Source organism: Pararge aegeria, chromosome 14 (genome assembly GCF_905163445.1).
Source record: "Pararge aegeria chromosome 14, ilParAegt1.1, whole genome shotgun sequence".
NCBI classification, from domain to species: Eukaryota; Metazoa; Arthropoda; class Insecta; order Lepidoptera; family Nymphalidae; genus Pararge; species Pararge aegeria.
In genome coordinates this window covers 14987800-15014773 of record NC_053193.1, presented here as the reverse complement: position 1 = coordinate 15014773, position 26974 = coordinate 14987800, and the positions used below count along the sequence as shown (strand labels likewise).

General features: G+C 36.4%; 1 protein-coding gene across 1 annotated transcript in view; it reads right to left on the bottom strand.

Moving 5' to 3' along the window:
- Positions 1-24163, bottom strand: part of LOC120629347 (thrombospondin type-1 domain-containing protein 7A-like) — a 127572-nt gene extending 103409 nt beyond the window's left edge. Inside the window, exon 1 of the mRNA XM_039898270.1 lies at positions 23994-24163. The gene's annotated coding sequence lies outside the window, so the exon portion shown is untranslated. The remainder of the gene's footprint in view (positions 1-23993) is intronic.
- Between the last annotated feature and the right edge of the window lie 2811 nt (positions 24164-26974).

Here is a 26974-nt window from a genome sequence, read left to right as displayed (position 1 = left end):
GATTGAAAAAATCTTTGCATTAGGTAACTGATTCTTTGCATAAGATTGCCTATGCGGGTAAAACTGCAGGCCAACGCTTGTTTATAATACTAGTATGGATTCAAATGCAACACTTCGCCCAAAAACACTAACTTGAACTAAAATGTTTTCAGTTCACAAAAGTTGAAATGAATATTCACTGTTACAGTAACTACTTACAGCGCAGTAAATAGTTCCAAACGCCCGTATATTGTTAGTTGGCCAAACTAAACCTCAATAGCGGATAATGCTTTGCCTGCTTCTATACATTCTACATTAAAGTTGATCGCACATTTAACAGCATGCACCGCACTTAACGCACGCAACGTGTTATAGAAGTGTTCCGGTTATGCGAATACATTATCACTGCATTATCGATATGAAAATTAGTATATAAGGTTTATATTCGTATTGATATGATAATAACTATACGATTTGATAATAACTATTTATTTATCCTTACTAATATAATAAATGCCATAGTGTATTTTTTTTTGTTTGTCCTTCCTTCACGTCCTAACCAGGAAACCAATAAACTTGATTTTTGGCAAAGATTTATTTGAAATAACTAAGAGTAGCATGCTCTACTTTTTATTCCAGGAAAACCAACTAATAAAATCGGACGAAAAACGCGGGTAGCAGCTAGTTTTACGATATTTGTCTGTCTACAGTCATCTGTTGTTATACTAGTTTTGCGAAAATTAACCCCGAATATTAATTATAATGTATATTTAGCTCTATAATTTGTTAACAGATTACAACTAAAAATAACAATTAACTTACTAAGTACCATTTAAATTAAATTGTTTATAGACCGGCAACTATGCAACGTTTTACATTTATAACTATGCGTTTCTAAATTGACCCGCTCCAAATGTTTAGCAGTGTTAGTTTTTTTACGCGAAATAAACTTCGTGACATACATGCGAACAAATTGCTAGATGTTTCACATTCAGTTACACTATACTCATTAATTTAACACTGCTTGGCCTCCTCTCTCATGGGGGTGACCGATTTAGAACTAAGTACCGCCACGCTGTTCCAATGCGGCTTTAACCATTAATACACAATTTACTAGGGATCATAACTGGGACCGATGACGTAACATGCTGACATTTATATTATCTGCTGTCAATTGGATTTGGTGTCATTCGTGATCTAGCTTATAAAGTAAATAACATTTTTTCGCTGCCATGTGATTCAATTGAACTCATATCATGGAGCAATTAATGAGTAACAGATTAAGTGCGGGGCTTAATGTGCGGTCAGCTTAATATTCTCAGTTTAACTAACCGCTTTGTCCAAACTTTAAACGTACATTAATCATTATAGACTAGAGTAGTTTTGAGCTTCCATTAAAAAGTTCCCGCAGGTTTGCATTAACGTTGTATCTGCTGCGTTAAGCAGATCGCAGACTGCTACGAGATAGGCAGAGCGAAAAAGTGACGTAACAGGAAGGCGTAAACGGTGCGGAAGCCGCAAGTATCTAAAGAAAACACAAAGAAAATCCTTGCCTCTTTTTAAAAGTCATTTGAAATACTATTTTTTATGTATTGTTATTATATGTATGAACAATATCTATTATATATAATAATTATATGGGTAGTTTAGTTTATTTAGGTACAAATATTGCCTTACCAACCCGTTCCTTATAACAAGTACTTCCTCCAAAAATCGCTCTAGCGATAAGACGTTTAGGTGTGCAAAGGGCACACCTAAACTAGTTTTTTATTTTATCTATTGTGTTTCTCTTTGTACTTTGTTTTTGTGTGTTTTTATGTTATTAACTCTTTTAAATATTTATTAATTCAAAATACTTAATTATTTTTATGTTTAATCCGAGACCGTGCTATTTCAAAATGCTATATTTATGTATTCTTTGTGGCCTTAGTTTTAAGTGAACCTATTATATTATAACACTACCACTTTAATTATTTTTACTTTGTGGATACAACCCAAGTTTTTACGATAGCTTCAATAATGGATAGCTAAAACAAACGGAATATAGTATGAAAACACAATTGTGTCTGTCAGATGTAGTCCTTATAATCCTACTACCACCATTAATCGATTATTTTAACTCTTTCTTTCTACACCACGTACCTAAGGAAAATAAAGGAAAAATAGAGACATCCAAAGACTGAAGTAACCAAAGGCGGCCTTATCGCTTCGAAAAAATCTCTGCCAGGCAACTTAGGATTAGGACAACATAAGCGAGAACAAATAGGTAGTGTAAAATTATAATAAACTATTATAAATCGTTGAGTTATGTTGGCTATTCTGGTCCTTAGACGAATCTTCAATAACTTAATCTTTTCTAAGAAAAAAAACCGCTAGGTTAAGTTTCACAGGGAGATACTTACAAAAAACTAATAAGCCTGATTGATGTCAAAAATATAGGTTTTCTTCGCCATTTCTGTCTATTTCTAGCATTATAGGTGGGGCGTCGACTGCCTCTCTTATTTGGTCTGACCAGCGACTGGGGCTATATACTCCAGAAGTCCCTACACTTCCATCTATACAGCTTCACCTAAATAGATATAATATGCTATTCAGTGATAAATAAATCCACGGAGTCTGATCTAGTCATCCTAGAAAATACGACACAAGCCTATCAACAGGACGATCGCTCGCGTAAAATGCAAGATGGCCTGTTAAACGTCAAAACAAAGACAAACGTCACAGTCAAACATATAATTTAGTGGCAAGGATTCATAGACAAGATAAACAACTCATAGCTTAAATATTGCCTAGTAAAAATTGATTATTGAATCGTTTGCCTAGGAAAAGACGTTGTATTGCCTTATTCGGCTTTAGTGCAAACGGGCAAAAGCCTCCACCTGACAAAGCTTGAGCCATTTTAGGAATCAATTCGAACCTGGAACTCTTACGTAAATGCAAAGGCTGTTTTACAAAATCTAAGAAAAAACAATAAACAATACAGCTTATTACGTTGTCAATTGTATAAATAAACGGGATAAGTTATAGTAGTAGCCGTATCAAATATTTATAAGATTTTACTGCACTGCATTATATTACAACACTTGACATTCAAGCTACAAAATGTAATATCGTTCGCCGGCGATTGAATTGCAATAAAATGCACTTAGCCTCCTGTTACCGATAACTCACAACACACACTCGGGCATATATTGGATGGAATTCAATAACTCAGGAGTCTGTGCATACTCGGATTTCACTGCAGAATTTTTAATATCCCCCATTCTATGCTGTCCTTGTATATCTTATTATTCCAAGCTCATCCCTACTTATATCCGTCGAGTGTTTGTTGGGTTGTCTTTTTTATACGCTTTAATTAGGGTTGATAAATAATAAAAATAAATAAATATGTGTGATATTTCGGAAGACGGCACCGCAATTTCTGTTTATCTGTATATTATACGTTTTTATGTATATTATTCATAAAAATATTCATCAGTCATCTTAGTACCCATAACACAAGCTACGCTTACTTTGGGGCTAGATGGCGATGTGTGTACTGTCGTAGTATGTATTTATTTATAATTAATGAAGTTCAAAGTAGGTAACAAAGAAGGCCAGATAGAGCTAAGCTCGCAGCACCAATGCGCGATAAAATCAGAAATGGGATGAACTAGAGTAGCTTAACAAGTTGCGAAACTAGGGCAGTGGACGAGGCATGCTTGGATGACTATTGGGACCTCGATATGCTGGAATTGGTAGGTTACCTAATAGATATACTGCTGACATTAAAATCTCAGGAATTAGTTTTCGTAGTGGTAGAGCTTTTTGTAACAGAGCTCGTCTGGGGAAGTACTATTTCTTAAAACGCACCTAACTTGGAATAGTTATAGGTGCGTGCTGAAATTCAAACTCGGCCCCCCAAAAGTGAAGTCGAGCTCCTACCCAATGCGCTATCCCCGCTTCACCACCACTGTATAACACTATATTAATATAATATCTTGTATAATGTTTAATTTCATCTTTCATTAATTTTTGTTATCGTCATCATCACCTCAACCCTGGGCCGCTTGTCTCCAGCGGTTCCCAGCTACTCGCCTGATGTCATCGGTCCATCTCGTTGGGGGCCGACCTACGCTGCGTTTACCGGTGCGGGGTCGCCATTCCAGCACCTTAAGACCCCAACGTCCATCGGCTCCCCGAGCTATGTGCCCCGCCCATTGCCACTTCAGCTTCGCAACTCGCTGAGTTGTGTCGGTAACTCTAGTTATTTTACGGATCTCCTCGTTTCTGATTTAATCACGTAGAGATACCCCTTACATAGCTCTCTCCATCGTCCGCTACCACTAGCCAAGCTTATTTCTCCCGCTAAGCAGCATTTTTGCATTGCTGTGTTTCGGTCTGAAGGGCGTTGTTGCCGGTGTAATTACAGGCAAATCAATATGAGGCTTAACACCTATGCCTCAAATTGCTGTACTCAGGACGGCCTGTTGCAGGACGTGCTCCTTGCTTGCCCTGTGAAGTGTTGCACTGTTTATAGGCGATGGTTTCCACTTACCATTAGGTGGGCCATCTGCTTCGTCCTTAAATTATTACAACATAGAAAAAGTAGTATAAGAGTGTCGTTTGTGGAAATCCTTAAATAAACTTTGCATCAAACGTTTTTTAGTTCGGTCACTATTGACGGATGACTCTGACTTTTTCGAAGGCCATGATGGACGTTTCTATAAAACACACGTAAACTTATGTAATACAAGCTCATAATTAAAAAACAAGACTGCGACTATTTAAATTGATACCATACACGCCGTTACGAGACTTTTTTCAGAAAATGTATAGCCAGTGTTACTCGAGTTCATATATATTCCAGCGACAGACAGCGCGCACACATCTATATCTGTTAAATGATTTCGAAGTTATTTTTTATTTAATTAGTCCCAAAAAAATTAAAAAGGACAGGACGAGGACGCGCAAAAGGACAACTTATCTCTAAAGAGGTTTCTTTCAGCCCTCGAATGTGAGGAAATTGAAGAATTGAGAGCATAGTAGGCACTTACAGAAATAACTTAAACGAATAAAATACAAAGACATTCACAGTAAAAGTTAAATAAAAAGCTCACATACATATACAAACAAGGTAAGCATGTATTATGACAATTTTAATATTCCTCAATCAGATTTCTATTCGTAGCAATAGAGAGCGAAACGTGGGCTGTGAGGGCGTCTCAAAGATTCAGTGAGGGGGAACTCCTGATAATAAAGTCGGCAGTTTTCGATGGCCCTCGACTTCACTCCAACGCAGTGTTGGCGAAACAATAGGCACTGTAGGGTTACCAGCTCTTTCTCCCATTTTTCCCGACTTCCTGAACAATGGGGCTGTAAATGGCTTATTTTGAAAGAAAATTGTTTGTTTGAAATTATTGAAACCCACGGTGCTACAGAAAAGTTAAAGGAAATCAAGAAATCGCTTAAACTAATTAAATGTAAGTAATGTAGTACTAAGTTCTTAAGGATGTCTTGTTGGCTGCTTAGAAATATTAACTTGTAATGAAATACAGTTAATTTTGCCGGTTATATGTTTATTTAATATCTGCATTTAATAAATGTAATAATTTAATGTGTAAAAATAATCAATGTCAAATCTATTTTGCATAACTTGTTATCAGAATAATTTAGAGATTAAGTAGAGTTCATTTTTTAATACTAGAAAGCAATTTGATAGATATAATTGTAATACTCGAAACATTAGTGGTTAGCTGTAAGTTGGTTTTTTGAATCTAACCCAGATAAATCTAAGTAACCTTTAAGCTAGGAAGACCAAGTTTAATAAATCATCAGCTGGCAGGTGTTACCGCTCTTTTAAATGCTTGCATTTAAAATTTTTTATTAAGAGTTAGTATTACTTCTAGATGTGGTAACAGTAAATATTCCGAGATACAGGTATGAATACTCTATTTTATGGCAACCCTATAATGAAACAAGGGCGTGTTAAAAACTTGTTGGTTGTTGATTACCGTCACTGAAATAGGCATTCCCGTTTGTTATCTTTACAAAACTGAAACAGGAGCTTTAGTGCTTTACAAAATAAACCCAAGTACAATGTTCAAATCTTTTCAATGTACAATGTAGTCACTGATACACAAAACAACAAGATACACAAAGTAATATACCAGATATATTTCTAGGAAACTTTGTATCTTACTCCGGATCCACAATGTGTGTGTGTTAATCCGGCTTTAGACTTGTGTTTGCGTTTTACTTAAACTTTGCCTTTGTTACCTCGCACTATGTATTTTCTATTATTCTATTATTTTTTCTTATTTGAAATGTACAAGTGCGAGTTCCCTGCGCTAGAAGCTAAGAATATCTCGAATACAAATTAAAAATTTTTTAGCTGAGTTTGAGAGTTGAGCTTTGCATTTATTTTATTAAAATGGACTCTTTACATAAAAGTGTCCATTTTAACAAAATAAATGCAAAGCTCAACATAATACGGTATGATGGAGTTTAAATTCTTCAACATAGTATAGTTAGTACAGTTATTGTCATGATAAGTGTAAAAATACGAAATAACTAGAAGTATAGCGTCCGTATTCATAAAAAAGTTTTAGGTAATTTTGATATTTAAAATTATATTATCTTCCGCCTCACTGACCCACTTACAAAATCTTGCCCTTCATGTCTTGGAAATTTAGTATATCGATGAATGCAGTGCTATTTCTTTGAGCGGTACATTCATTGACACAATGAGAACGAGTTGCAAGCGTCGGTTTGTTTTGTAGGAACAAAAGAGCGACAACTTTACCGGGATTTACAAATGGCGCTGCATTTAATGACAAAATATGATGACAATGCTCTGAGATGAACATTTCTCTTAATATTTAACTGAACTGTGCAAAAAATTAACCTTTTATGTAAAGGTTAAGGCGAAGTAAGTTGACATCAGAAGGGGGATCAAGAGAGAGACTACATATTTCTTGTAATATTATGATTGCGAAAGTATGTCCCTTTTGCTAAAGGTATGAGGGATTTATAAGGATTACTCAGAAAACTAAGTATATGTGTCAGCGTTATTAAGTACTATCTAATATCTAATTGAATATAGGAGCAGAGTTCGTCGCATACATAAACATATAGTTCGTGCAACTTCTCAACCGCTACCTCAACATCCCGTTAGCGGTGGAGACTACTGGTTGCTTGGGTGGGGGCACTAAGGGTTTTATCCGGGAGATTGGTTGTATTTTGCGAGAAAGGGGCTGTGATCCCCGCTCTGTGATTACCTGGCCCAAAGGTCATCCATCGTCCTACGGCACAGCAATGTTGCCAGCCTGATGGGCACTTTTGTTTCGGGAGTAACCAAGGGGGGTCTTTTCGACAAAGTGTAAGTATCCAGTATTATTATTGGACTTTACATAATTAATCCTACTATCCTTCTAATATTATAAATGGGAAAGTGTGGATGTTTGGATGTTTGTTACTCAATCAAGCAAAAACAAATTCGCCATGCCTTTGTCATGGAAAAGAACATAAGTTATCTTATATCACGATTCCTTAGGCAGTTCCCGAGGGAAAATTTAAAATTGTTTACGAGCTAAGCCGCGGGCAGACAGCTTTGAAATTTGGTGTGATGTCATCTTTGCTATGAAGAAGGACATATACTTACTTGAGGAGTTATCCCGGCACTACATTTGTATAAATATGATGATTATATTTGAGTTAAAAGAACTTTAGCTCCACACAAGAAAACTTTTTCTACATAGCATACAAGTTCCTTCAACTAATAATACAAAGAAAATCCGTAAAATGAATAAAAAAGGATACGAAAGCCGTAATGTAAAAGTTCGGAACGTGTACGGAGAAAAAACTAAGAAAATACACATGTAAGTTTGTTGAAATTCGCCTTTATGAAGGGTTAAATCGAATAAAACATCACAACTATAAAAAATATTGAAAGAAGTAGGTAAACACGTTACGGAATACAAAGAAGGGCTCATAGATATTATATAAATCGTTATATATTAGGTTTGATTTGTCATTGGCATTATATACATCTAAAAAAAAGTGTGCCTCTTTGTTTCAAATGTTTAGTTGAAGTACTGCACCGACTTCGAGGATTTTTATCTATTAAACAGGTTATTATCTTGGAAAAGCAGTTAAGAATCATTTCCTTGGGATTCACAACATTAACTTTCGTTACCGATTAAGGGTAAATGGCAACTTAAAACTGCTCCGTCATTCGTTCAGAATGAGACGGGTGTAGGATTTAGTCCACCACCTTGCGCACTGGCTAAGCACCGATTGGAAGACTTCACATGCAAAGTTTTCACTAATGATGACTGATATATACAACTTGCATAGATGAATGGTTGGACCTCAGTCCCCAAGCACGAACTCCAGCTCGCAGGTAGATCTTGAGACGAGCGCATCACCAGAGCTTCAGTACTCGCTACAGTGGCGTGCCAAATATCGACCTCGGAAAGGGAAGCGGAATTGATACTCACTAGGCTATCACCGCTTTAAATACGAGTACGTTTAAGATAATATAATATCACTCCTAAACCACTAAAAATCCATCCGCGCTCCGTCTAAAACTAGTGCAGCTATTACATTTAAAACTACAGCGGCCAGACAAAGCGAAATGTAAATGTGAACAATAAAAATATCCATTTTACGTTTACAATTCGGCCTAAAAGCTTTTTGTTTGAATTTCAAGTTTTATTTACGGTACGTTGAAATTTTATATTCTATTTTCATTGCGAACATCGGCAAGGCAGTTAGGAACCCGGTCGCTAAATAATCGAGTTTCGGCCCAAGCGACCCTAATAGACAATTTCTGTATGCTTCCCTCGCCTCGGTCAGATTGTGCTCTCGGGTGGACTGTTAAAAACCACGTTTTAATATTTTTAATCTTGTTTTCACTTGAGTGTCTCTTTTTACGACTGGTTACACTGACACGAAAAGAAATTCTGTTCGGCTAAGTGATTATAATTTGGTTCTTGGTTTGGTTTCTTGGTAAAAGTATCAGATAAGGTCAGAGATATCTCTGTAACTACTATTATTTTCTTTGGTGTACAATAAAAGTGTATCCATTGGTTCATTCATAATTCTTAGTCGCATTCCCAGGGAGTCTCTACAAGCGGAAGAAAACTGGCACGTCTTCCGTACTCATATTTTAGAAGTCCGATCGACAGCCAACTTTGCTAAAACATTATAAGCTCTGTACAAAAGCCCGTCGTGATTCAAATACTCTGTGGTCCAATTATTTGCACTACGGACCTTCTGACATAATTGGATAACCAACCAAGGTTCGATAGCGAAGATATCAAACACACTCTAGTCTTTAAGAAGACCACAACAAGCAATTTTTCCGTGCCACGAATAATAATTATCGAGGTATCTTTAGAAATGGAGGGCATTTTGACTCGATCCTCTCCCGTCAATATCCGTATTGAGCCATTGGCTATACACATCAAGCAGCCACTAATGAACGTAACAATGGTTCGTGAAGCTCACTCACTATTGTCTATCATCGTGCACCGTTTGTATTCAACTCATTGTATTCGGTAGGTATGGCCTCTATCTACTGCACTAGATAATTCACAAAATATCATAGCTATGCAATATATATGTATTAGACACTAGCGGTCCCGCGGCTTCGTCTGCGAATGTGTTAATCTTAAGGGATAGATATAATACGCTGTCGCGGATTTTTTATAACTTTTAAAACGGAAACTTTAAAATTAGCTAGTAAATATTAATGCATAGACTAAACCGGCGGGTTTAGAAACTTTAAATATCAATAACTAACATAGCAATAACTAAAGTTTTTTTTTTAATTATCTGTAACGAAATGGATCTATTATATATAGGGGAATATCCATGAAAACTAAAAGTTAAACAATCGGTTCAAATATTACAAACTTATTACAAGATTAACTGAAATACCACACCCTAGGGAGTTCAATAGAGAAAGATTTGTTTTAATAGCAGAAATTTGGAATTTTGGTTACAGGTTCTGAATAATATGATATATGTATTTTTTTTTAATCATTCTTGGTAAAAATGGAATAAAAGCTTGTATGGAACTCATTTTCTCTCAGAAACTGTTTAATTATGTACCCTAATGTTATAAAAAGGTAACGTTAATTAATCTCTAACCACATCATACTATAGCTTAACTATGTTCGAGTGTCCGTGCTAGTCACCTCTGACAGTATTGTGACATATCGCCTGAGGTGACTTTCGCGTAAGCTCTGTAACATTTTATACTTATATGTGTTAGGTAAAAGGTACAAACGTTTTAACTAAGCACAACAATGTTAAGTATAATACACAATTTTAAATTTAGTCTGTCTTTAAGTTTGAATGAGGCATGTGGTGACCCCACATAATGATGATAAAGGCAATAAGATATACCTACCACACAAAGAGCTTTTTTACTTCTTCTACACCGTGCGGGTTTACACCGAATCGTATAAGGTTCTTCGTCAGTTGTATGAAAACCTTTACCAGTCTGAACTAGTTACGCCGATAATTATGCACAATTTAAAATTTAGTCTGTCTTTAAGTTTGAATGAGGCGTTTGGTGATCCCACATAAAGATGATAAAGGCAAGAAGATTATATACCACCTACCTTGCATGAAAATTCCGAGGGACAGTGCAAAAAAAAAGGTATCAGGTTTATACCGCAACGCATATGCTTCTTCGTCACTTGTATGAAAACCTTTCCCACCCTGAACTTGTTACACAGATAAACCACAATTTAATTGGCCACTGCAATATCCAAATTGATATCGAGCGGTGAGCAGCGGCGACCGAACGTACAACAATATGACATGGAGTGTGCTAGCCATTGTATACTGGACTGGCCATTGTATACAATATAACAGATTGGCGTGTTCGAACCGGCCACCTGCATGCAGCGATATGTACGTATCAATAATGGAACTGTATAAACATTCAATACCACTCAATTGATTAACTATACATATTCCGTATACCTGTTTAGTTTATTACAAAGCCTGTGTTCCAACTAACAAGACTTTACCCAGGGGTTTTTTATTCCACTATAAATAAGTCCTTGACTGGAGTCTCGAATGGTGCTATTTTCATTATTGAGATGTAGTACTGGAGAACAATAAATAAATAAATATACTAAGACAATACACACATTTAGCCCCAAAGTAGGCGTAGCTTGTGTTATGACCATTGAATATTTTTATGAATAATATACAAAAAATTTAATTATGAATAATAGATAAAAACCCAGACACTGAAAAACATTCATCTTAATCACACAAACATTTTCCAGTTGTGGGAATCAAACCCACATCCACAGCCTTGGACTTAGAAAGCAGGGTCGCTGACCACTGCGCCAATCAGCCGTCAAAATGTCAAGAATGTTAAGAGTACCCTGGAATTGGCCTGGAATGGCCCAGACCAAGTCTATTTTTAAAGTTTTCGGTATCAGGCAACGTCTATCCTCCAATGTACAGGCTCCAATTCTCATTTATTTTTGGCCTTTGGTATCAAGAAGAGACAAAGACCCCATTGACAGCTAGTTGTCTAAGGAATAGTATAGAGCACCAAGTAATACGCAAGATTGGCAATGAGATGCCATCGCTTAATGGCAATTTTTGTCGGTAGGAGGACAACTAACCACGAAGCCAGTTGTAAAAAGGTTCACTAGACTTAATGTGAAAATTCTCAATCTATTCGGGTTCTCTTTTTCGGAAAACTTCTCTGTTCTTCTCAAAACTTTGTAATTATTTTATTCGAATTAATCCAGTCTGTCACCCTTGATAAAATTTGACACTGATTCTATTACATTCTGTGGAAAATACTTTTGAGCCCGGTAAAAAAAAACCACTATCGCGGGGTTAGCAGGAAACAACCATACTTTAAACAAGTATCTATGCTTATATTGTATATCGACATCATGCTTCGGTAACCAACAAAAGCTAAACTCGAACGCTGAACCACATAACGATGATAAAGGCAAGAAGATATACCTTCCTAACTTGCATGAAGAGCCGAGGGAAAGTGGAAACAAAGGTATTGAAAATAATATTTGTTGAATTAAATATAGTATAGGGCATAGTAAATAAGCGGCGAACCTGCGAGCTCAGGCGTTTTCATAAAGGCTATCGATAACCATAAATTGGGCAGCGCAATATTCGTATCGACATCGAGCAGCGACCAGTGAACTCTGGATATGACGTGAGCACCCTCACCATTGTTTACGCTCGGATGTCAACGCACGCCATTTTGTTTTACCCCATTCTACCCGCAATATGCAATCCATGCATCATAAAAAGCGTTTTTTGTATATAGCTGTATGAAAAATAAATTTTAACATCTGAATCTCTTTGAGATTATGCCAGCCCTTTAAAGCCCAAGTTATAAAAATAACCATACTTAAATCTTATTAGTACACGTGCTATGGATACGTGCTAAAATTAAATCATATTGGTACCTAAAGCTCTCGTGGCTAAGGAAATAAGTTCGCAAGAACAATGAAAAATAACCACATTTGCTAAATGTTAAATTGCTTTATCAAAATTTTTTATCACTGTGGCTGTAAACTTTTAAAGTTTTGTCTCCTCACGTCCACTAAGATAAAGAAGCTGCATGAAATCATCCAAAATTTAAAAACCATTAACTTTAAAAATACATAGTGTAGGTACATTATTATATTAGTTAAACCATTAACATTTGTTACCAAAAATGAGGGTGTTGGGATAAAAGATTTTCATCAACCATAGTTAAGAAAACTCCCGACTAATTCAACTTTCAAAAAAATTTAACTCAAAATCGGTTCATCCGTTCCGGAAATATACACACACACACACACACACACACACAGACACGTTAAACTTATAACACCTCGTGGTTTTTGAATGCCCAAAGGTCCAGTCCAAAAGTAATCATAATGGTTATGATTAAATCAAATTATGCGAGAATAATTCGGTAACATGCCTGTAGTCAAGCAATATTTAATGTAAAATTTATGATTTAAAAATGTTTTATAATGGCGACGAACTAAATACGGGGTACATACAGAAACGCAATCAATGCAATGTTCAACATTTCTACGTAAACCGCCCTCGTGGTGGTGTAACCATTCATCAAGCTAGACATGACCGCGCGCCATTTTGTTGACCACAGACAAATAACTACATAGATTATAACAAATCACTGTACAGTACAGTGATTTGTTCAACAATTTCTGTAGGCACAGGGGTATATTTTTTTTTTTTAATAGTAATTTGCTATCGCTTTCTTTCTTATTACGTACGTGTCGCTTTATAAGTATAAAAAAGGGTCCAGTAAGAAGGGTTGAAATATAGAAAAAACATACCAGGTCAATGATCTCATCACCAGCGATTAAATTCATAACCCCCTCTTTTTAAGTCGTTTAGTATTTTTTATCTAAACCTATGCAAAAGTACCGTAAATTTGTTTGCCAATAACTACCCAATATTTCAAGGTGCAACCTTGTTAAATCGTTAGTGCGAAACTTCATACCTATGTATGTAATTGTATATATTAAATATATACATATGTGTGTATATATTTATTTTTTATATTATTTATATTTGTATTAGCTATGTATGTATTATTGTTATATGTAGTTGATGTAGTTTATGTTATGACATATTATTAAAATATTGCACTATCCAGTTTCCATAATCATTTAGTATCTTTTTTCATTAAGGGTTGTCTGGAGGAGATCGCTTTAAGCGATAAATAATAATTTAGACCGCCTTTGCGTATTTAAATTTTTCCTGTATTTCTGTTTCGAATATTTACCCCTAATTGTATGCAATACAGAATTTATCTATCTATTCATTAAAAGATTTTTCAAAATTTCATCCTTGAGGGGTGAAAATATGACCTACACTGTTGTGCTTTACCAGTAGTCTCCACACTAGATGGTCTGCATTGCGGAGACCATAAAACGCGGAGGAAGTCGCAAGCAACGGCTAGTACAACTACATAATCGAAAAACTCCCTGGATGCATGCTACGTTGCAAATTAAAAATAACAACTTAAAAAAAAGTAGACGTACCATAATAATGACTCTCAAAGTCTCGTCACGGATGGTAAGTGCTCGTGACAATGCTTTACCCCCTAATTATGTTCCTAGGACGGTGTTCCTCTTTCGAGGCCGAGATTTTAATAGTACGTTTTTAATTTGTCAACGGGGTCGAGTTAGTGCTTCAGGGTGTAATTTGCGAGACGGGTCGAGTGGCAGCCTAGATGCGATGAATGGTTGAGCAAAGGGCAGATCCGCCTGTGCGGACGGTGCTTACCACGTACTTGCGAGCTGTTTGAGATCCTTTGGGAACTTAACAGGTGGCTCTTATGTCTTGTTTAGTGACTAACATGGTGGCAATCATAATACTTGGGTTATTAAATTGTGCTATAAATTTGCTTCCCAAATTGTCCGCTTCTACTTGAAATTCGTAAGCACGGTGTACAGTTTCTGACCTGTGTTCAAGCGTTCGTTAACTACTATGACGTGTTTGGTAAGTTAGTTCCTCTAAGTTTTAAGTAATTAAAATATCACTTGCTTCAACGTTGAAGGAAAACATCGTGCGGAAACCTGCATACCTGAGAGTTCTACATAATGTTCTAAAAGGTGTGTGGAGTCCATCAATTTGCACTGGGCAAGCGTGGTGGACTACGGTCTTAACCCCTTCTCATTGTGGAAGGAGACCCGTGCTGCTCTGTAGTGGGCCGGTTATGGGTTGAGGCGATGATGATGATGATGATATACCTGCGAACTAGTTTATATCATTTGTGAACCTAAATAGATGAGAAGGAACTGCCCCCTTATTAATGTTCGCAGTGGCGTGCATAGGGCTTTCGACAAGGGTATGCAAAAAGCAGGTAGATGGCATAAATTGGGAAAAATCCCCTCCAATACGAGTTATTTAAAAATTGGGTATGCATCGCTTTTGTGCATGTATGAAGTGCACGCCACTGAATGTACGTCAGGTAGCTTACAAATTATAGTAACATAACAAATCAATGATAAACGCGGTTTATCGTTGGAGTAGTAACTTGGCGCTTGTGTTGTTTAATCAAAAGGCAATAGTATGATACTTAGGATTTAAAAGTTAAAAAAATGTGTGGTATAACTGTTAGCATGCTCAACTTCAGATCACGTGGTCCTGTGCTAGTATGGCCTACCCCAGACCCCCGTGTGACCCCGATGGCTTAACGTGCTCTCCAAGACACGGGGATACACAACACCAACTTCCTAACTCCAGGTGAATAAACTGTGAATTTCTTGGCAGAAAACACCAACTATTTTTCCTCCAACTGGGGAATCAAACCCAGGCGGTCTCATTCCGTAGCCAGACATCCTTATCAATAGCCCACAAAAGCATTGAAATTTTAATAACAATAACTCTCAAACCATGAAGCCGAAAATTCGTCGTCAAATGAAATCAACGAGGGACCGGCATCCTTGAATTAAAATCAAACGCGTAAGACAATACCATCAAAGAGCTAAGTTCGGTAGAAGATTCCAGTATTCTGTTTGAAGCAACGTGAAACTTACGAGTAAGGGGATTGTATTTAAGTGAACTATTCAAGTTAATAGGTTCTGTGAGTTCCTTTTGTGCGGTGCGACAGGATATTTGCATAAATTACCCGCGAGAGACTTGTCTTATGTGGTGACGAGGGATACGGGAGGATTATGTTATTAGTCGTTCTTCGACCTTGTTTATTTATATAGGTAAAGGACAATGGTTATGACTTTATTAGTACGCATTCTTACGAAAAGTATGGCTAGCTTACGTAAATGTATTATTATTTATTATTTAACTCTTTATTTGTACACCACTATGAAGTTAGGAGAATAAAAAAAAAACAATAGAAATATAAAGACAGAAGAAGAATACAAAAGGCGGCCTTATCGCTTAGTAGCGATCTCTGCCAGGCAACCTTTGGAATAGGACAAGATGAGCGAGAGCCGACAGGTGGTATAAAATTATTATAGACCTACATTCAAATAGCTAAGTACAAATACATAAATAAAATTGCACAAATAAGAAAAATATAATAAATAGATATTAAATAATAAACAAATATATACTCAATCATACAAAAACACTTAAGAACATATAGATAATAAAAATAAACATAAACAAGGTACTAAAATATTGTGTTGAGGAGTGCGAATATTTATTTCCTTTTTCATTAACAGTCAAGTAATTTTAGCAGTAGCAGAGCTTTTTGTGTCTGAGCTCCTCCGGGCAAAGCAGCAGTGCAATGCTGTTCTCCGGGCTGAAGGGTGTGAGTGCCGGTGTGATTATCGGTACATGAGTTATCACATACTCGTCAGGTTGGTGGCCACAGGGCGCCACTTTGCAGGACGAGTTTCTTGCATGCCCCGCTTAGTGCTGACCTGTTTATAGGCGATGGTTTTCACGTAAGTACCATCAGACGGGCATGTGTCGGTCTTTAAATTATTATTTACTATAAAAAAAACAAGAGGAATTTAGCGGACGGATCAGCAAACTATTGACAGGCTTTCTTTATTTCTTTTCATTTCCTGATTGCGAGTTGGTAAGGAGTTGGTAACGCAACAATTTTTTGCTCAACCCGTTTTCAATCAGAAAAACTATAATTTTATGTCAACTCTTTTAAAACAAAATAAGACCAAAAGAAAGAGCGCAGGCTTAATTTTTTTTGTATTAGACGATTCATTTATATTTATTATTTAAATATAAAGATTACCTTTTGGTTTTGACAGATTATTTTTGGCATGGCACATATCATAACTTATAGGATTTGATAGACAGACAGGCAGACGAAAAAATGGGTAAAAGGAAACCTCACTTCAAATTGTAAACAGTTATGATACTTTTTTATTTCTTCACTTTGAGTTATTTATTCTTTGTCTACAATAAAAGTTAATTCGTTCATTCATTTATTACCTAAATATGAGCACACACATCCTAAGCTCTCTAATATCCAGCGAGATTGCGTGCAGCCCTATTTAAGAAACCCATTCGCCTATATTACTGATTCTCGAGACCATTTCCCGCCATCGTAACCGCTTAGATAAGAGCCTCTGAAAATAGCCAAGTATCGATCTGGGTTATCACATAACACTATTGCAGATAAATGTTTATTAACAGGATATCTAGTGTCTAATTATGGTAAAGGGCCATTGGTCTAGTGGTTAGGTTAGGGATCGGGAGGTACCTACTGGGATTGCTTCCAGAGTCGGCCTAAAATTTTTGAGTAGCTGTTGATTAACGAAATTGGCAGTGTCCTGGCGTGAGCCTCAGACTAAGATATAATTAATTTGCCCGTCTTACCCACTTGGCAAGATTGGTGGACTAATTACTAAACTATTCTCATTTTGCGAGGACGCCCGTGCCCTGTAGTGGGCCGATAATGTAATATCAACATGATGAGAGGGCCTTATTTCTGAAAGCAAAAGAAATAGAAAGAGAGCGGGAAGAAGATTGGATTTTTCCTATTTTAGCGGAGTATAGAACATGACGTCTGGTGCTCATTGGATAAACTATATGTCATCCAAAAGTAACTTGAAATACTATGATATGTACTTAGGCTGGCTACCGAGGCGGTAGTGGGTAGAAATCCCACATAACACGAATCATCCCGCAGGGAATCGGGTATCTTCTAACAAAATTTACCTCCGTCAACAAAAAAAAAGTACAGAGACTGTTATTATTTTAAGCTATGAGTACTTTTTTATACGATACCAATGTTTTTAAAGTTATTTTGAAGGTTGCCGTCAATATAATGTCACATTCCACCTTGGTACGTAACAATTGTTTATGTACCTCCGAGTCGGTGTAGTCGAAAAACGACAAAGGAACTGCCTTCCGGCTCGGAGAAAAAGTACTTTTGTTTAATATATTTTGTTTGAATTGTCTTTATATATTATAAAAAATACAGCGTGAAATAATATGTCACAACTTTATTATTACATACCCGTAAACTGGATGATACCTTTGATAATTGTCTTGGTCGTTTATTGGCATCAAAGAAAATTCTTTTGTTTTACAGTTAAATCCAATTTTAATGTTAAAATCGATCATCTCTTTAATCGTAATCGAACATACTAAATACGATCAATACGATCACCATTCATATCTCACCATAGGTCCTAGAGTTCTAACTTCGTACTCTGTAAGGACTATGTTACAACAAACAATATTTCTTCGACAAGTCAACTCTCTCTCTCTTAAACTACAGGATCGTGTACTGTTCTTGGTACGAGTATTATTATTTTGTTAAAAATTTAGCATGGTCTTCAATAATTTACAATACATTGGGTACATTGCTTTGGCAAAAGCGCCGATATGCAAAATATTTTACATATATTCGTATTTATAATACTCCTGAGGAAAATACAGCTACTAGATAAATTACAGCTTCAAATTTCGCATAATTTGAAACACGATCTGTGATATAAGATTGTCTCTGGAACAAATAATATAGGAACACAGCAATGCTTCTTTGCGACAGCAATACTGCTTTGCAGCAGAAAAAACATGGCTGTAGTAGTACTTGCCCGGATGAGCTCTATCACCAAAAACTCTACTACTACAAAATAAATAAATAATAATAAGCTTTTTATTTCACTGCTTAAACCACCTTTAACACCTGCATTTACGTCTTATTTTATTATATTTTGACATTAGTTCCATAAATAAGTTATTAATCAAAATTTCTTTCGGTTGATTGGGTCACCCACTTGCGGGCATAGGCGTCCTGCATTCTTTGCCATTCAATTTGTTCTTGGCTAACCGTGTCCAAGTATGGCCAATGATCTCCACGATGTCGACACTCCACCGTCGGCGTGACTATAGAGAGCATTCCATGCCTTGTTTATTCTTCTTTTTACTTCTTTTGTTGTCCGATTCGTAAATGACACCCTCTGCCATAAATACTTCTTCTACTGTTCTTTTTAATATATGAAAACAACGGCATCGTTAAGCGTTGTGAACTACATTGCTAAATGCACTGTGTACCGTGTATACACAGGCAAGCATCAAACTCATTACGATATAAATTAATTAGAGATGCCTGCCACTCTGGACCTTTTAGCTGCGGAGCGGCGATGTGGAAATTCAATTGAGTACTTAGCATGTTTCACATTGATATTATGTAAATAATTTATTTATAAAGCGGTGGGTAAGACTTCGACTTCACTTTCAGAGGGCGAGTTCGAATCCCAGCCACCACCTCTAACTTTCATAATATCACTTGCTTCGACGGTGAGGAAAAACGTGGCAGATCCACGTTTAATGGGTTCTTATGATGATGAGAAATATATTTATTTTTAACTAGCTTATGACTGCGACTTCATCCGCATATTTTCGGAATTTTTTAAATCTCTATACAAAAGTCAATGCCTGTGAAGCTCCCGCAATATACCTAGGTTAGTTTAATAAATCCCTATAAATCCCTATAAATAAATCCGATGTACAAAGTTTCCAAGGATGCAAGCTATCTCTATACCAAATTTGATCAAAATCGAAGCAGCGGCGTAAGATCGAACATAGGTAACCAAAACACGCGTTTATAATATTAGTTCTGATTAACTGGTTGGGTCTTCAACTTAATCCCCAATTTTTCAACAAAAACTTAATCATTTACTCAAAATATCAAAAGAGTGCTGTACCGTGTAGTGATGGCAGAACAGACTACAGTTGCCGCCGTCCCTCTGACGGTGTCATACGAGGTGACTGAGGGAATATAACGGAGAACGGACAGGAGCATCCTCGGTGCAACCACTACAGTCTACTACGATCACGAACCAGTCGTCGGTCAAAGAGGCCTTTGATTGAAGAAAATTTATTAATGACATGTCATTTTAATAAGCTATGAAAATTTGTCTCTGAAAAAAACACACGTATTCGGTACAGCTTTTCTATTCTTACGTAGAATTAAATTAAAAACAAGAGCCACCATGATTAACTCATCACCGGTCTACTACAGGGCATGGACTAGTGGGGATTGGTGGACTTTACACGCCTTTGAGAACTTAATGGAGAACTCTAAGGCATGCAGGTTTTCTCACGATGTTTTCCTTCACCGTTAAAGCAAGTGATGTTTTAATTGCTCAAGACGCACATATTTTAGAAAAGTTTGAGGTTTCGGACTCGGCTCCCCGAAAGTGAAGTGAAGTCCGGACCACTAGGCAGTCAAGGCTATCAACGCTTCAACCTCTTGACCTCCTACCTCAAATCATGCAAAGTTTCATTTGAATTCATGAAATTATTGAATGAATGATTCATTTAGCCTTAAGCGCTGCCAAGATACAGGTAGGTGGACATAAATTAAAAAAATTGCAGTTAAAAATTGTTTTGGCTTCAGTATCGATAAAAGTGCCCTACAAAATGATTTTTTAAAATATTTAAAATTTACAAGCTATTATATGTTATTAATATTTTAATATAAACTCCATGTAGCCTGGAGGCAGTAATTGTAATTTATAACTTTTTGTATATTTAATATTAATATCGCATGTAGGTTTATTTTACGACTTAGTTTAGTTTTTAATTATTCTGTTATATAATAGTGTAGATGGGTCATATAATAAAAAAATATTATTATTATTTATTATTACTATCTTTAATGTAAAGAATTCGACCCGTTACCGTTTTAGCACAAGTATTTATGAAGTGTGCGAAGCGTTCCCGTAGCTTCGGCGTCTAGCGGTGAGTAGTAACAGCCTGAGTTTTTAGTCAGTTAGTCTGAAATAACCTCTGCGTCTCCCCGTGGCATAAATATAAGGCCCTGATGATAAAAAAAATGTCTTGTTAAGTATGTTTAGCAGTATTAAAACGTTTTTATTCTTATAACAACACAGCTAAGGAAACTCCGTGCCTGTTTATTAAAAAGAAACTTTAAATATAAATTTTAAATTAAATTAGTTCTGACGCTTGTTAGCGCCGAGTTGGTCGTTGATCGGCGAAAACTCAAGCAGCGCGATAATCGAATAGACGCTTAATGGCCCGTTTCCTTCTCGAAGCATTTATTGCTTCTAAAGGCGTAATATAAACGTGCACAAAACAAACAAGATACGTAATCGCGTATATTTTACAGTAGAGTTTAGCTAACGTAAATTATTTGTAAGCGTTTCGGGAAACTGCCACGTTGGTCACTATACTCCGGAAGCTGCCATGTTGGTCACTATGACAGGCTTACACTTTACCAGCCTCAAAATCCGAACCAGCATGGAATACTGTAGTCACTTTGGCTCTGTCAAGTACCAGACTGAAACCTTAGATTCGGTGGATCATCGGCAACGAATCTCTTACTTAGGCAAAACTACACAGCTTATAGCTCGGACGTAATGTTGTGGTGATGTTGGCGGTGTTGTACAGGATATACTTTGGCGAATGTGCTCAGGAACTTCATAACCTCATTCCTCCGGCACCATTCTACCACAGCACAACGAGACTAACATTTCATCCAGGGGCAATAATTATCAAGCGTAAGTCTAGTGTCTATCTAATATAAATCAAAGAATATGCTAACTACTATGTTACAACATGCGGACCACTAGGTTCTCGACCCGAGATTCAAGTCCAGTTTGGGTCCGAATTAAAGCTCTAGCAAATATTTTCTTGGTAACAAGATCTAATTATGTTCAGTATCATTTCAGAGAAATTGACAGTTTCCTCTTGTGCCTCAAAAAGCACGTTATTTTAATAACTGTGGTTATAATCTTTCAGGCTCGCCAACCATCATTAGAGCAATGTGGTGGATCAATGTTCTCAAACCATCTCTCCTATGACAGAGGAGCCCTGTGCTCAGAAGTGGGATATTACTTATTAATGATGATGAGGTTAAGATACACTCCATTTTAATAGCGTAGGTCTATAGCGTCATTATAGTATTGAATATAAGAAGGATCTATATTATTAGAAATCCATTATATACAATAAACATAAGGGTTTACTATAATCGCGCATTGAAACAAATCGAATGGTGAAATTACTTTTTTTTATTACTATTCACCGGAACATCATCAGTAGATGTTTTTCTACCGGGATACAATTCAGGATTTCAAAACATACAATAATTATTGCCAAGTCGAAAGCTTATTTTAACCTTCAAGTCTCTATACTGTAGGTATACGGTTGTCATTTGTCCTCTTTGTGAAAATCGTTTAAATGGGTCGCAACTCGCAGTATTGATTCGGAGCATATTTAGCTAGTCTAGGAAACACGAGAAATGGTTTCTAGACTGTACAAGCCATTGGTTAGATAAAGTAGTGTGGCTTACTCGTATGATCATTTTCATTATCAATGCATCACTGGGCCAGTATATTCGGGTCTACTCCCGAACTGAGAATGGTTTAGGCCACAGTCCACTACGTGGTAGATTTAGAGGTACGTGCCGGGAACTTAACTCATTCCCCCTAAAGGGATTTCGGGGAGGGGAGGTCATGTGGTCAGATAGTAATCCAGCTAGCTAACCATATACTATATATCATTCAATTTCGATTAGCATATAAGCTGAAGTAGGTTATTTGCAGAAATTGTTGTTGGAAAATTGTGGGGGCGCTTTATGCAGACGCTTTTTATTGAATTTTGAATAAAAGGCCTTTTTGTGGCTCGGAGCGGCTCATTAAGCCCAGATTCGATTATCATAAGCGACGGAACGCTTGCGTCCGCGATTTTACCAATTAGCTTTGAAAAATGTACCCGATTAATTACAGGGGATAGCGGATCACTTAAATTGTTACAATAAATTTTTCAAATTGTTTATTTTGCCATGTTTACCTTGTAAACACGTTTATATTTTTTGCGCCATTTGTAAAACAACTCACATACCTACTAAAACGAGCATTGATTACATTATATTGTTGGTATTTATTTAGAATTTCTGAGAAACGTCTTTATCGATTAGGATGAAGTTTTATATTTAGTTATGTTTTTGCATTTTAAGTTTATATATTTAAAACATATCAGATTTTTTGTATTAAGAATGGAACTAAGGTCCTTAATATATATATATTTTTTTTTTAATATCACAAAACAATTTTAAAATATACATATTGCCTGATTGAAAATTAAATAATTGCCTGATTGATCCGGAACTCGTAGCAGCTATTACAACAAAAAAATACGATGTAGCTTTAACATACCGATTGGAAGGCTTCACCCTTCAGCTTCATCAAGCCGATGCTATTTAGTAAAAGTTCTTTTTCAGGAAATTGTTCCATTTACAATATTTAAAGTACTTACTCCCCCTACATGTGGCATAATCGATATATATATATTTATAAAAATATATAAATAAAAAAATTGAGATTATGCCCAAATTTATACAGTGATGAAAAGTATGTACATATATATACCTACCTGAAATAAATACGTTTTGTATTAACAAAAAAAACTCTTTATATAACATTTCAGAGATTCATGTAGGTAGGTACCTGTCTATGGACTTTATTATATTTAACTACAAGTTAGCCCTTGAGTGCTATTTTACCAAGTGGTAAGAAATGATGCGATCTAAGACAGTGGGCTTATCTGATCCGGGTACAGCAGTTATATTAAACCCACGCCTCTAATCGGTATATACGCATCATCGTACTGGAACGCTGATTTTATTGGCAGCAGATATTTTCCAGTAGATTGGTAACTAGCCAAAGCCGAAGACTTATTGTTGTAGAAAATAGAGCTAGTTGCAAAATAATTTTTGGTTTAGGATATTTGTTTGATGTTACGAATAAGGCAGGTAATTACAATATAATAAGTTATAATCTTTGGCTCCCTTTGTAGCTATCTATTTAAACGTATCTCACTATGAAATCATCACCGTCATTTAAATAATCGCATTTAACGAATGCAAATTGTCCGAGTATATTAAAAAAATAGGTTTCATATAAAACGCACAGAAATCCAAAAATCTAAAGTGTATAACAGGACATTAAAGATAATAGTTTGTTCAACGCGATTCCAAACCGCTGTGTTTTTGTATTCGCTCTCATATACATAAAAGATAACAGGGCATTACTTACCTTGAATTTATCGTCGTCCCCTTGCAGAATCGACAGGAATACTTCTCACATTACATAAAACTAATAAGAGTCCAGTAAACCATGGCTATAGGAAAGTCAATTAAAAATAATTTGTTGTACCAATTAGGTATATTTATAGGAGGATGCAGCCAAAGACGCGAACGTTCAGATTCGCGACGCGAGGGGCACTGACCAAGCTTATACAGTGTTCCCCGCACCGCCCTCGTCAAAGATTACTTGCCAGAGGGAAATCTGAAGCCTGAAATGTTATGCTTCTGTTGTAATCGTAATGTGTTCATTGAACTTTGCATAGAACCCAAAATTATGTTAAATCTTTTCATGTTTAAAAATTTGTCACTTCTGTTCAATAAAATAAATACTTAGTTTTTGGTTATAAATAATTTTAAACATACCCACTTCGTTAAACAAATGTTGTTGTTATGCGGATTGTAGTTTAGAAATTAAGGCGACTTCTGCAGCATAATAATAATAATTCTTTCCTATTCAAATTTTCATCCTCAATGGTTTACAAAAAGTTTTTACCTAGTACAGCCATACTTATTTCTTCCGCAGCATTGATATGTGTGTCGGTCTGAAGGGCGTGGTTGCCGGTGAAATTACAGGCACGTAAGTTTTAACACCGATTTCTCAGGTTTATGGGCACAGGGAGGCACTTTGTAGGATCTTGGTCCATCCATTATTATTACAAAAGGAAAACTGCATCGCCTTTATATTTTACAATTTAACCGTTTTATGTTACTTAGTAGAGATTAAATAAGCCTTCATTGTAATCAGGTACAAATTATAATAATTTTTTCCGGGAACTCAAGAAAAATAAGCTTGCAAATTCTAGTCACTTCTGTTGTAATAATCTTTGTCCGTTACCGAGGGCGGGCGGCATTCGATACTGCGCGGCCCACGCGGGCCCCGCTCGCCCTTTCCATACCTTTGTTTTGCCTGGACCGAGCACTACGCCGATCATTTTGTGATTACTCCGCCTCTTATCAATCCTTTCCACACAACTGCACGACACACCTAGCCCTTTTATGAGGAGTGCCGTATCAAAACGTTATTTTGCATTCCGTAACCTTAGTTTACAATCGTTGATGTTATTGGCATTGAGTCTCAGTTGGCAACAGGTAATAGAATTCAAAATAAGGGTAAGACAGTTAAATGATCGCTGGCTGGCGTGGCAGTGAGCTATGGTTTTAAGTTGAAGGTTCTGGAGTTGATGAGAGATTCATTAGGAGATAAATTCAGAAATTATAAATTCTGCATTGTCTCTGTGTACACGGTTTCTGTATGTTCTCCATTTTGTGGTTAGGCAGCAGTTGAATAGGAATTTGGTTAAGGCGAGGTAGAGTAATAAATTATGAAAATCAAGCTTAATTTGCTCTACTTAGCGAAAAGCAGGAGAGACTGTATGGTGTAATTTATAATTTCTCCAATACTTACACTCCACACCAAACAGATCTACGGCAATGTACCTTCTAAGCACGTTTCGCTCCGAAACTGTATAAATAATTGTTAAAAAACCATTGTAAAGTCAACATCTCCTGAGCATGCTACGGTTTCGGAGCGAAACGTGTGTAGAGGGTACATTGCCGAAGATCTGTTTGGTATGGAGTATAAGAATTGGATTCATATCATGGATTTCCGCAAAGTAACTCCTGCTTCTATCCAATATGTAGAGTAATAATTTACAATTGCATAATTACCAGTTTGTAAGTTGTATATCACGAGTTCGTTCTAATACTAATATGTTTTCCTCGGGAAAACGGTGTAAGCTTTGTACCATAATTAATTTAAAACGGTTTAGCAGTGAAAAGTAACATAAAAACTCTGACACAACCAGCTTTGTAGGTAACATTTTTAAGTAAGTAATTATCGATCGCCCGTATCGCTGATGAAAACGAATTGTGATCAATATTCAGGCAATGTTCTGTTCGATATAAGACTTCTATCAGTTCAGTCTTACAAATGTTAAGTTTACTTTTTTTTAACTTAACTTTGTTATTTTGAAGATGCTGGAATAGCAACCTCGCACCAGTAAATATTACAGCCTTGTACCACCTACGACTCGTTTGGTATCATCTGTCTACCGGTTTACCGGTGCGAGGTTGGCATTCCAGAACCTTGGGACCCCTACGTCCATCGGGTGGCGACTCGTTGGGCTATGTCGGTAACTATGGTTCTGTCACAGATCTCCTTATTCCTAATTCGATCACGTCTCTCTCTCCATGTTTGTGACTCTGAGCCTTCTTATGAGACCCATAGTCAGCGACCACGTTGCGAAACCATGAGTCATCACTGGCAACACGCACTGTTCGAAGACTTGGGTCTTTCCGAACGCTGCCCATCCGAGTTGGATTCGGCGGTACAGCTTTACTTTTAAGTTTAAGAATGTAGTTAGCACCATCATCTCAATACCATTTATATGCATATAATAAATAACTATAACCTAAAATAAACTATTTAAAAACTAAATAAAATCTAAAACGTAATTTATAATAAATTGTATATATAAAAAATGAATTAATTAATAAACAAATATTCTACGATAAAACATCGCCATCTAGCCCCAAAGTAAGCGTAGCTTGTGTTATGGGTACCAAGATTGATATTTTCATCAATAACGTACATAAATACTTGTAACATTCAGATAAACACAAAGACACTGACAAAAGGTCATGTTTATCACACAAACATTTTCCAGTGGTGCAATCGAACCTACGGCCTTTGACTCAGAAAGCAGGTTCACTGCCCACTGCGCAATTTGGCAGTCTGCTGTCAAATTAATACTACATAGTAATCTGCAGGTAGTAGAATACGTAGTGGCAATTTAATTGTCAACCCGCTATTACACAGACAAAAGTGACCAATTTGGGAATAATAAATCTATTCCGCTAGGGAATTGAGCTTCAAAAACAATTTCAGTTTACACCGAGTTCGGAAGCATGTAGGTTTCCCAGTACATATGA